Source organism: Chelonia mydas, chromosome 6, assembly GCF_015237465.2.
Source record: "Chelonia mydas isolate rCheMyd1 chromosome 6, rCheMyd1.pri.v2, whole genome shotgun sequence".
NCBI classification, from domain to species: domain Eukaryota; kingdom Metazoa; phylum Chordata; order Testudines; family Cheloniidae; genus Chelonia; species Chelonia mydas.
In genome coordinates, this window is record NC_051246.2 from 78,223,855 (window position 1) to 78,234,885 (window position 11,031).

At 38.9% G+C, this 11,031-nt stretch overlaps 1 protein-coding gene across 7 annotated transcripts in view; it reads left to right on the plus strand.

Moving 5' to 3' along the window:
• Positions 1 to 11,031, plus strand: part of MEIS2 (Meis homeobox 2) — a 181,040-nt gene that overhangs the window by 102,241 nt on the left and 67,768 nt on the right. The gene's annotated exons all lie outside the window — the stretch shown is intronic.

An 11,031-nucleotide genomic window follows, 5' to 3' on the forward strand; every position in this document is an offset into this window, starting at 1 on the left:
TTTCAAAGGTATTTAAGTGCCTGAATATGCAGATAGGAGCCTTGTAGGATTTTCAAAAGTTCATAATCCAGTTTGGCACCTAACTCCCATTGAAATCAATTGGTGTTAGGCACCTAACTGATTTAAGTCTTTTTCTAAACCCTAGTAGGCACCTATCCGCATCTGTAGGCACCTGAATACTTTGAAAATCTGGCCCTAAATACACTGTTTCAGGGGATCATCCTCTATCTGCTCAGTGAAGCACCGTTCTGAGGGCCTCAAGGAAGGTTCTCAGGAACCTCAACTTCCTTAGAAGGCCCCAACTCAGTGAAAAGACTGTTCCAAAAGCACTTCTCTCTGGGGAACACACAACCTAATTTTGCTAGGTGCTAAGAACTTTCTGCTCCTCCTGAAATTAACACAACTGATGGTGCTCAGCACCTAGCAGAATTAGAGCTCCCTGTGTGGAGCAGATGTTCGGTCAGGCGTTTTACTGTATGAGAGTATCTTCTGCGCATTTCATAGTCATTATTTTGAAAATGTTACAATTTTTCCCCCCGATGTTTGTACCTAGCCTTTCATAAGTATGTGAGTACTTTTTTTTTCTAAAGGTGCCTGTGGAAATCTGTATATTACCTTCATTCTCTAGTGGTAGGCAAGACATTGACACATGCTATATTCTTATTATTCCATCTCCCAAGAAATGAAATGATAACTGGTGCTGTGGGAAAGGAAAAATATGACACTTCTGAGACCGGACATGATTTGTATTTATTTACTGAGATTTTTAAACCCTCTCTAAGAGCTTGAGGCATATGTACCAAAAACCTCTATTATCCTACTGGCCACATTGGGAATTTAGTTGCCAAAAGATCATGTGGCATCATGGAAAGTATTAGAACTGGGCAAAGCTCTGCAGTTTCACTTTGCAGAAGATTCATGTGGACTCGTTTGTTGCTGTTGTTTTAGTCTACATAGGTTCACACCTATGAGTTCTTACTTGAAGTGCCAGATTCAACCTCAATGTGAAACTCAGCCCAAACCATGGAGATTTGGATGTTTTTCTGAATGATAAGCTCCAGTTCAAACAGAAGTTAACTCAGGGAAGTTCTGTTATACAGGAGGTCAGACTAGATGACCACAGTGGTCCATTCTGGCTTTATAATCTGTGAATCTATGAAGTTTCACTTTGTTGCCACATGAAATCATAAATTCCAAACCCCCAGCACCCAAAACACTTACAAAGTTTGCCAAAACTTGCACAAATCTTTCAGTGAACCTGGCCTGAGCCTTGAATGGTTTTGGCATTTGTTATGAAAGTGTTGCTTTGCTTTAATCTGTAGTAGCAAAAGTAGTTACAGTCCTTGCATGTGAGCTTTAAGCTTTGCAAATATGACATATCTACATAGTTAGTCTCTAGTCTCCATAGGTTGTTTCAGTTGAAACATGAGCCCCTACTTTGTGGTGACCAGAGTTTGATCTTGTTTCCTGTCAGTGTAGTAGGTCACGAATATTTTCTGGCAAGATATGTCCCTATTTTATAGCTTCATTAAGCTGCAGACCATACCTTACCCTTTCACTAAATCCTTGAAAAGAACTTTTGTGTGTGCCAAACGATATCCACTTGCTCTGAGGCTTTTGAAAGGTGAATTGCCAAGTAACAGCAAGCAAATTAAGAGGTGCAATGAGAACTAGTGGTTGCATTCTATCAAATCCTGCTACTGAACATGTTGAAAAGCTTACCCAGAGCCATGGTCTCACATATTTACGGTATGAATGGGACTCTTGGAGCTATGCATTGCCATAGTTCCCATTTCTTTTGTGATAAACTAGCTCAGCAGATGTAGTTCAGGTGAAAAGGAAATTCAAAGATCAGTTTGTCTCCTGCTCAGACTAAGTGTATGAAGTGTATAGTGATCTTTCTGGTTCTCAATCCAGGGGCCAGATTCAGACACCCTTACTCATGTTGAATAGTGCTTTATTCTAAAAGCAGGCCCACTAAATTAATCCAGCCCAAAAATTTATACGGAAATGTTCCAGCATTTAGTTTCTTTTGGTTTTATGAAGACACATATGCATCAAAGACTCTAATACAGCACAGTTTAAACTCTATGGTTTTCCAAATGGGTTGTGTTATTCTCCTGGATTATAAATTTTGACACTGAATGGATTAAACCAGGGTGCCTCAGATTTGCCCTAATGAGAGATGTATTGTCAATTTGTCAGGAGCAGTATCAACTTGTATAAAATGCAAAGCAGATTGCAACCGCCTTCATCTCTAATATGAAGATGCAGTCTGTAGGCATCAGAGGATTTAGCATGAAATTTATAATCTGATGCAAGTGACTGGGCCCTGTATTCTGTCTGTTTAACATCCATATTAAAATAAGGAAGTTATAAGATGTTTTGTCTAATTCTGTGGGTGGTGTTTGGCCTAAAGGATGCACTCTGGCTACCTCCAGGACTAACCCAGGACTAAAAGACAAAACTGAGATCCACACAGTGCCATGAAAACACAAGAATATTAAAACAAACCCTTTTGGTTAAATCATGACCCAATAAGGAAAAATGTATTCATTCATTATTCACATGATGGATGAGGAGGAGTTGGTGTAAATGGTGATATTAATGTGTTTAGTTTGTGAAAAGGTCTGTTGATGCTCTCTGATGTATTACACATATGATAATTCAAAAATATTAATTACATTTTCTAACACCTTGTTTTGTGCATTTTACATAATAAAATCAGCATCTCAAGAAAATATGGCTCTACATATTAATCAGTAAAGGCTTCTGATTAAGTCCTCAACCCAGATCCCACTGAAGTCAGTAGAAATATTTCCATTGACTTCAATGGGCACTAGATCAGGCCCTAAGAGTGCTTTTCATGCTTTCATGCATATAAGCAAAATAAATCCTTTGTATTTATAGCTCTTCTCTGATGTTGTCGCCTAGCTCAATTACACATAGAAAAATGGGAAAAGCTCCTTTTCTGGTAAGCACTTTCCACCTCTTGAAGTTGGCATTTGTTGTTACCTGTTTCTGAGACATTTTTCTACTTGATGGTTATTAATCTGAAATTGTATTGAGTGCTTTAATAAAATCTAAATAGATAATATTTTCAGCATTTCCGTTGCTCTGTAGTGGTAACATTCTTTAAGAACACAGCAAGTTAATTGAGAAAAACCTCCCTGTCAAAAATCCATGTTGCCTTCCTCCTCAAATTAAGCTTTTCAGTATATTGCTCAATCCCACCAAATTGTTTTGGTTACATTATTCACAACTGCTGTTTCATTATGTATTCCATAACTGTATCTCGTGCACATCTTTTACATGCAATATTTATTGCTCTTCATCCTTCTGGAATTCTATATTTGTCCGTGGGATTAATTTTCAATGGTCATTTCCTTTAAAATTATTGCATATATTTTATTGTATCTTGACATGGTATTTAAGGTATCTAATCAGTTCACTGCCATATTTGTTGCTGCTGATACATTATGTAACTTTTCTTCTATCTTTCCATTAATCTTTGATTTATGTAGCTCTTTTTACTGTATAACTGTTTGATGATGCTTCCTTGTCAATAATTTTTCACTACCATATGTAGTGGACCAATTTTCTGTGTGCACCATCTACTGAGGAATCCTTTATAATTAGTTAAAAAAATAAAACTGAGCCTTATAATGAGGGCTTTTTGAACCCTGCAGTGTTTGTTTCATGATGGGATCACAAATGGTACCCTCTAAACTTGGTTCATAGGGAATGGAAAGGAACCAGCTCTTGTAGGTTTAGATAGAGGTTCAAACTCAATGAAATAGCCTCCAGGGGAGTGTCCCACAGGAGCTGATTCCCTGGTCTTATGGGAATGGAAAACAAAACAGAAGCTATTGTGAGTCAGGGAGCTGATTTGTGAAAGTATTATGTATCTGAAGTTTTCAAGAAATGTAGGCTAAAGTGCTTAAACTTATCAAATCTTGAAACAAAAATTGTTTGAGTGGATTCAAAGTTCATTCCAAATAATTTGCAAAATTCTACTCTTAATTAGTAATGCCTGAACTTTCATAGGTTCAGAAATTTGGTTCAGATAAGCCTTCAGAACTTCAGATTGCTATCTAAAATATATTCACCTTATTTAAACTTTTTGGGAGCAAGCAACTCCACAGGCCCATCTCCTTGCTTCTCTAGGCCCAACTTCCTCCCAAAATATTAACAGGGTATGGCTCCATGCTACTTCCAGTGTTGCAGAAGCAGGACTGTGGTAGCAGGGCGGCCTGCTCCCTGATCCAGTGGGTCTATTCTCAAGACAAAGGTACAACCCCCCACATTCCAAAGCCAATGTCTTTTGTTTTAAGTGGTGGCCTTTGCTCAGTCTTACCTCAAAGCATTGAAATCGAGTACCCCGCTGCTAGACCCTTTTCTCTGATTTCTTCAAATTTTAAGAGCCCTCCTCATCATTTATACATTAGAGTACACCATAGGATAGTAAATTCTGGGAACACATGATATCCTTCTCTCCCTTTCCAACAATTGCTAACCTCAAACAAAGAGAGCTAGGAATATTGTGTGCTTCCTGCCTTTAGTATAGTGCTTCCTGGGGCCAGTATGCCATTATATTTCAGTGGGAAACTGCTACACCAGAGATGGGGAGTGGGCCATCTCCAGAAAAGGAGACATGACTGGAGCCAGCTGGGCCCAGATGCCACCAGATGTAAACTATATTGGAAGAGCAATGATAAAAATTCTCTAGAGAAGGCATTTTATACAGGGATTGTTCTGTGTGATGAGCATTAGTGCTTTACAGTTTGAGGGGGAAGATTCTAGGGTTCATGAACATTAGAGTGTCTGTTTATTCTCTTCTACTCCATCTCTTTTGGGATTGCTCCTCTGGAAGAGTCGTGACTGTGCATCTCCACACAGATACCTGTTTCAGGATAGGGAGGCCATTTCTAGTATTAACGGAGCGCAGTGTCTGAAGGATTTTTATCATGCACAGTCACTCCTGCCATCTGTGAAGGCTGTGTGAGAGCAGTGGTTGGTGGTACAATCCACTTCAAATACCAACTATAGCTACTTCCTTTTTTAGGGCTTATTCCTATTTTAGGGTTTCATACTGCTGTCCATCACTGTAGTATCTGGACTTTAATTGGTATAAAACTTCTTTCTACTTGTATCAATTTCCTAGTCTACTTTACTGTATTGTTTAGCTTTTTGAAATACATCTCCATGTTGCTTTTATTACATATTTTAGCCCTAATTTTTTCATTCTTGGCCTAATCAAGGTAGACTTAATTTAGCCTTTTTGATTCTCTTCACATTTCTCTACAATACAGATTTCTTGCTTTATAGGATTACAATGAAAATTACATTTACTTGAAAGGATAATTTTCTTAGATTAGGTTCCGCACCAACAGACATCAATGGCAAACCCTCCACTGACTACAGTGGGATTAGGATGTAGCTCTCAGAATGTTCCGGGAAATTTTTATACATGGTGAAGCACAAAACCTTCTTTGATGCATCATACTGCAGATACAATTGCCCAGTCAGGGTGCAGAGAACTGAACATTGCTTGTGCAAATGCATGTGCATGCTTTGTTTGTTTTCCATACACACATGGGCCTAAGCCCAAGTGTATACCTTTAGCCCTTGGTTTGGTAATTCTATACTTGCTGGTGTTGATATTTCATAACCAAGTATATTAAAGCTCACTGTCCCTTGTGCACCAAGTTTTAGCCCCCAACTATTAATTAAAAGTTACAATAGCTTCACCCCTAGATGCTAGAACCCTAACTTCCAATTGAAATGGGTGGGGTTTGTTTTGTTTTTACTATTAGCCATTATGTTTACTGCTAGGAGTCTGAAATGAGCCCATCTCTTCAATAACACTGTTCCTCAAAGCCACAACCACCCCCCACAATAAAGTTCCTTTCTGGGTCATACAGACCCAATGTCCACTGATTCAACGCTGAGATCTTTCCTATAAATACATCCCTTCAACTGGCTACTGGTAAAAACTAAAATCGCTACTGTCATCTCTTTTCAATCTCCAGGCAAAATGTCTAACCCACCTTTAAGGGTTTGAGGTCTCTTATATAATATATCCAACATGCACAACTGTAACAAGCATATTCCCAGTTATCTCAACTGACTTTACCTTCTTCTTAGTAACAACCCGAATCTTTTCCTCTGGAACACTAATTGCTGTTCTCTCAACAAGCCCTTTTTTTTTTCTTTTTTAATTAGTAACTGCACATAAATCAGATATTCCTCCTATTCGTAATTTGCTCCACAGATTCTTTACTCCATTTCCCTTTGTCAAACAATTCCGTTATAAAGTCTCCTTTCAAGGAAAACAGAACCTGAAATTTTTTAGGTAGAAAAGAGGTGTGCAAAATTTGTTTATCCACATGTAATAACCTGAGATTTTTGCTGGGTTTGGTTAGAAACTGGGATAAGGGCAACCCAGTGATATTTTCACCAGAAAACACAATTTTTCACAAGGAATAGAGCCCAGTTGTGTTCTGGAAAATTGTCACACTTTTGTCTCACATAAAAATTCACTATTTCCAAAATCAGTGAAATTAGTTTATCAACTTTTTCATTTTTATGGAGAGCTGTGGAAAAACTCCGGGCAAAACCACAAAATGTTTCACTTTTTGTGAAGCTGGTACATATGATTCCCCATACACCCCCGTTTAAGATGTGATGATAATTTTTTCCACTGCTTTATTGCACATTATTACTTTATTAATCATCCTCCTTCCCTACCTTAGTATATCCAGATTTTTCTGCAAATGTGCTTCACAAGCATGCATCCTGCAACAGAAACAGCTGGTCATCTTCCTTTGCTGTTGTGTCTAAAAGCAGCCATATGTCATCAGCAAACCTCCCCTGTATATTCAACTTCCTTAGCACATCAACCTGTCTCTCTGAATCTGTTACATGATGTCTTAATAGCACAACAAACTGGCATAAAAACAGAACGTTGGATCCTCCTGGTCTCTTGCTCTTCAGCCCAGCAGGAGGTGGAAGTATTGTAGAGATAGGGCTCTTAGCCCCTTGGCTGTGTCTACCATAGCATTTTTAAAAATCTCCCTCTGCTGCAGCTCCCCTGATGGTAGCAATGGCTCAGAGCAGTTTCTACACTACACAGTAGTAAATATGTGCCCTGCCTACAGGGGTACTGGAACAGTGATAGAGCATTAGGGGAAGTTTAACAAAAAGGGCTAGCGTAGCTGTGGTTTGCATCGACAGTGACCCCTCCAGCTAGCTATATCTGGCTGTCTATCCAGGTTCCTAGGCTGGTGCTCATCTGAGCACCTCCCAAGTAATGAAAAAAGACATAACAATAATATCTCTTTCTTCCTTCCCAGCAGGTAGAAGCAAATGCTTGATTAGAATTAAGATGTCTGTGTGGGTGTCTGTGTAAGAGAGAAAGAGAGAGGAATACTTGTTGTGGGAAAGCTAGATCAAAGAGATGAGCTTTGCATTTAGTTCCAAACATTGTGATCAGTGGCCATTCTTACCTTATCGAGAAGCAAAGTCTGTATATAATCTTAGTTCTACTCCTGTGAAAGTGCTGTCTCCTGTACCCACTCACTCCTCCTCCCACTGGATAATAATACTTGGCTCCTATATAGCGCTTTTCATCAATAGGTCTCAAAGTGCTTTACAAAGGAGAGAAACATCATTATCTCCATTTTACAGATGTGGAAACTGAGGAACAGAACAGAAAAGTGACTAGCCTAAGGTCACCCAGCAGGCCAGTGACAGAGCCAAGAACTGAGCCCAGGTCTCCCAAATCCCATTTCAATGCTCTAGCCATTAGGCCATTGTTCTGGTGGAAGGGAGGTTTTGTGAAAAAGCATGGCTGTGGCAGAGGGACACAGTCCCATGTAGCTAAAGCCAGTCCTATGGAGGGCTTTGAATACCAGGACAGAGATTTTGAACTGGATTCTCTATTCACTGGGGCAGCACAGCAGAGAGAGTAACATGAGACTGATACGTGGTGACCTATGTTGTTGCTGTGTTGTGTACTAGTTGGAGCTATGTCAGGGCACATGCTTTCATTCCTTGATATCTGAGTTGCAATGATCAATCCCAGAGGTCACATATGCATGTGTTACTGTGGCCAGTTCTGTATCTGACAGGGCAAGCTTTTGGCCGGCAAGAGTGGAATGTGGGTGTTTTGTGCCATCGTGGCTTTCTGGACATTCGATTGCAGTGAAAAGTCCAAGAGGAGCCCAAGGTGGCTGAACAATGTAACAATCTGATGACACATGCACTCAATAGATAGGGATGTTTGGAGAAGGTGAGCTCTTCAGAGCACTTCCCTCTTCTTACCTTTCTCACCTCCATTTTGCCTGCATTCAGCTTTAATCAGCCAGTTAAGGAGTGGCATTAATGGGCTCAGAAAAGGAATCCAGTCCAGTCGGCTTCAGCCAAAAGGCTGTTGGTCACTCAGTGATATCTTGGGAAGAGGGAGGGAGAACACAGTGGAGTACTCTTTAATCCCCCTCGCCCGCCCACTGCCTCGTTCCTAGCAATCTGAAACATTTCACACTCATTACCTTTTCTAAAAGTGAATAATTAGTTCCTTTTCTTGCTCCTTCCTCTGAATTTAGCCCGTTTAGACAGCCAAATAAACCAATCCCATATGAAATGTGATAATCCAGTGAAATTGTTAAATAAATACACGGTATAACTACTGCAAAACAGACGCAACAAAGTCAGGCATACATGCCACCAACACTGTAATTAATAATTGTCTCATTTACTGGAATCAAATATTCAAGCCAGGCCATATATAAAAGCATACTGATCAGGTTAAAGAAATGGACATTAAATGGAACATACTGTAGGGTAAAATCTTACCTCTAAATTTGCAAGGTATTTGACAGGATTTTAGCCATGAAACTCTGAAAACGTGCTCCTTAAATATTCAGGGAAAGCGGAGCTATATGATACCGTTCCCCAGTGCATACCTGCATATTTAAGGCTGTAATGTCACTTATCTGCAATAGCTTCAGAATGATTCAGAAAACATGTGAAGTTATGACCTGTGCCTTGAATTTATTTCAATCTGGTTTCATGCTGATGAAGTGATCTATCATCATCGCTACCATATTACAGTGTATGTATTCTTACCAGAAAGTTTAGCCACTGCAGGGGTGGCTGGACTAGCATAGCCCTGGCATCCAACAGCGTTCCGACTAAACTATAGTTTTAGTTAGGGAGTATGGAAACTGATAACAAATTATTGCTTGTGGTCTTCTTCCAGTTTTCAAGTGCAAACATACAAAGTTTATTTTAAATTTGAGCCAGTCAGACATTTAGTAATGTAGATCAAAGAAGAAATGAAGGCCCCTCCATGTTTATTATTTCAATATGATGTCTGTTCTAATGAAGTGTAAAAATGCATGTGCTAGACTATCTAGTAGGAATTTTCTGGTTCTGTAGTTTAGCCTTAAATATATACATATATTTGTAAATTAATCAGAAACATATTGCTGTGGTTTCAGTTCCTCAGAATGCTGATTGTTTTCAATCCTTTCTTTAATTTTAGCAATATGGTGGCTGTTTGCCAGAATACTTTCAGATAAACATTCCACTTCATATTTAAAGAGCCTTAGAATCATTGATGTTATATATATATATTTAAATAACTTAGGGTTGTTGCATTATTGTCCCTCACTCTTAACTAGAAATAAGAAAAGCCATCTGGACAAGGTGAATTTTGATAAGATCCTGGCTCTTAGGGGTTTGTTGATCTAATATGTACCAATTTTCAAATGTCTTAATAGCTCCAGGATGGCTATCACACTGACTAGGCTCACCCATTTCCATCATGCTCTGTGCTGTTGAATGTAATTCTATTTACGTGGGGTTATATTTCCACTATTTAAAAAATATATTCCTGATAGCACAATAAGTATTTAACTGAATGGAACTGATTGCATTTTTAGGAGTTTCCTCATAATACACTCTCCTCACAGTTTGGGATTAAACACAATTAAAGTAAGAAGTTGTTTTCCTCAGTCTCACGTATTGGCCGACATTCCTATGTGGCTGCTATCCAGCAATATTATATTACAGGGGTTTCATTGTACCCTTTTTTGGAATAATTGAATGTTTTCAGAACATATTTCCCAGGGACCCCTACTACTAGAGAACCAACTCCCCAAAACTTAAATGGAAAAGGTCAGAAGTGATCATCTTGAAGCTTGGGGATGAAATACAGGATTTCTTTTTTTCCAACCTGTGTTTTCAGTCAATTAAAATTTGTACTCAAGGCTTTTCAGTTTGAAGCCACCCCTGTGTCTGTGATGAGCAATCCTTCTTGTTTGTGGAGTCATTCATTATCTCCATTACCAAGAGGAGAATAGAGGACAATTACATTGTTTGGACGAATCAGAGTGTTAGGAGGAGTATTTATCATGGTGGCAGAGTGCAGCACCTGACAGCGAACGATTGATGGCCAGGAATGAGTGTGAGTGGCCAAAGCAGTCTCATATGATGCAAATTACTGACTGTGGATTCCAATTTATCCTGTTCATTTTTCTTGCCTTTGCTGAAGACTATTAGTGGTTTTTGAAGCAGTGAAGGGGTCATTACTAATGTGGGCTAGAAGCAGGAGGGGGAAGGAGGGGAAAAGCCTTCTGTAATTACACAGCCTTCAAGAAAAGGCTGCAGGCCTAGCCAAAAAAGTGTCAACACTTAGCAATCAGAAAAATTTATTTTCATTTTATCCTTAACTCATATTAACTCAACATTATCATCTTTCTTTGTTAATATTTGCAGAATATGAAAAGCCTGACTTTTATATCAGTGCAAATCTATTTAACCCTTTTGGCTGTGGAATGATGTTGCTTTGCTTAATGTCAATTTGTTGATGACATTAAACAGTGAATGCGTTTGACACAATATAGAGAATGAAAAATTAAATATTCAACCCTTTGTATGGACCTTTTGTTTTTTACAATATATCAGGACAGCTGACACACATGATAGAATATTTATTTAGGTATAGTTGTTTGTGTTAGTGGTAAA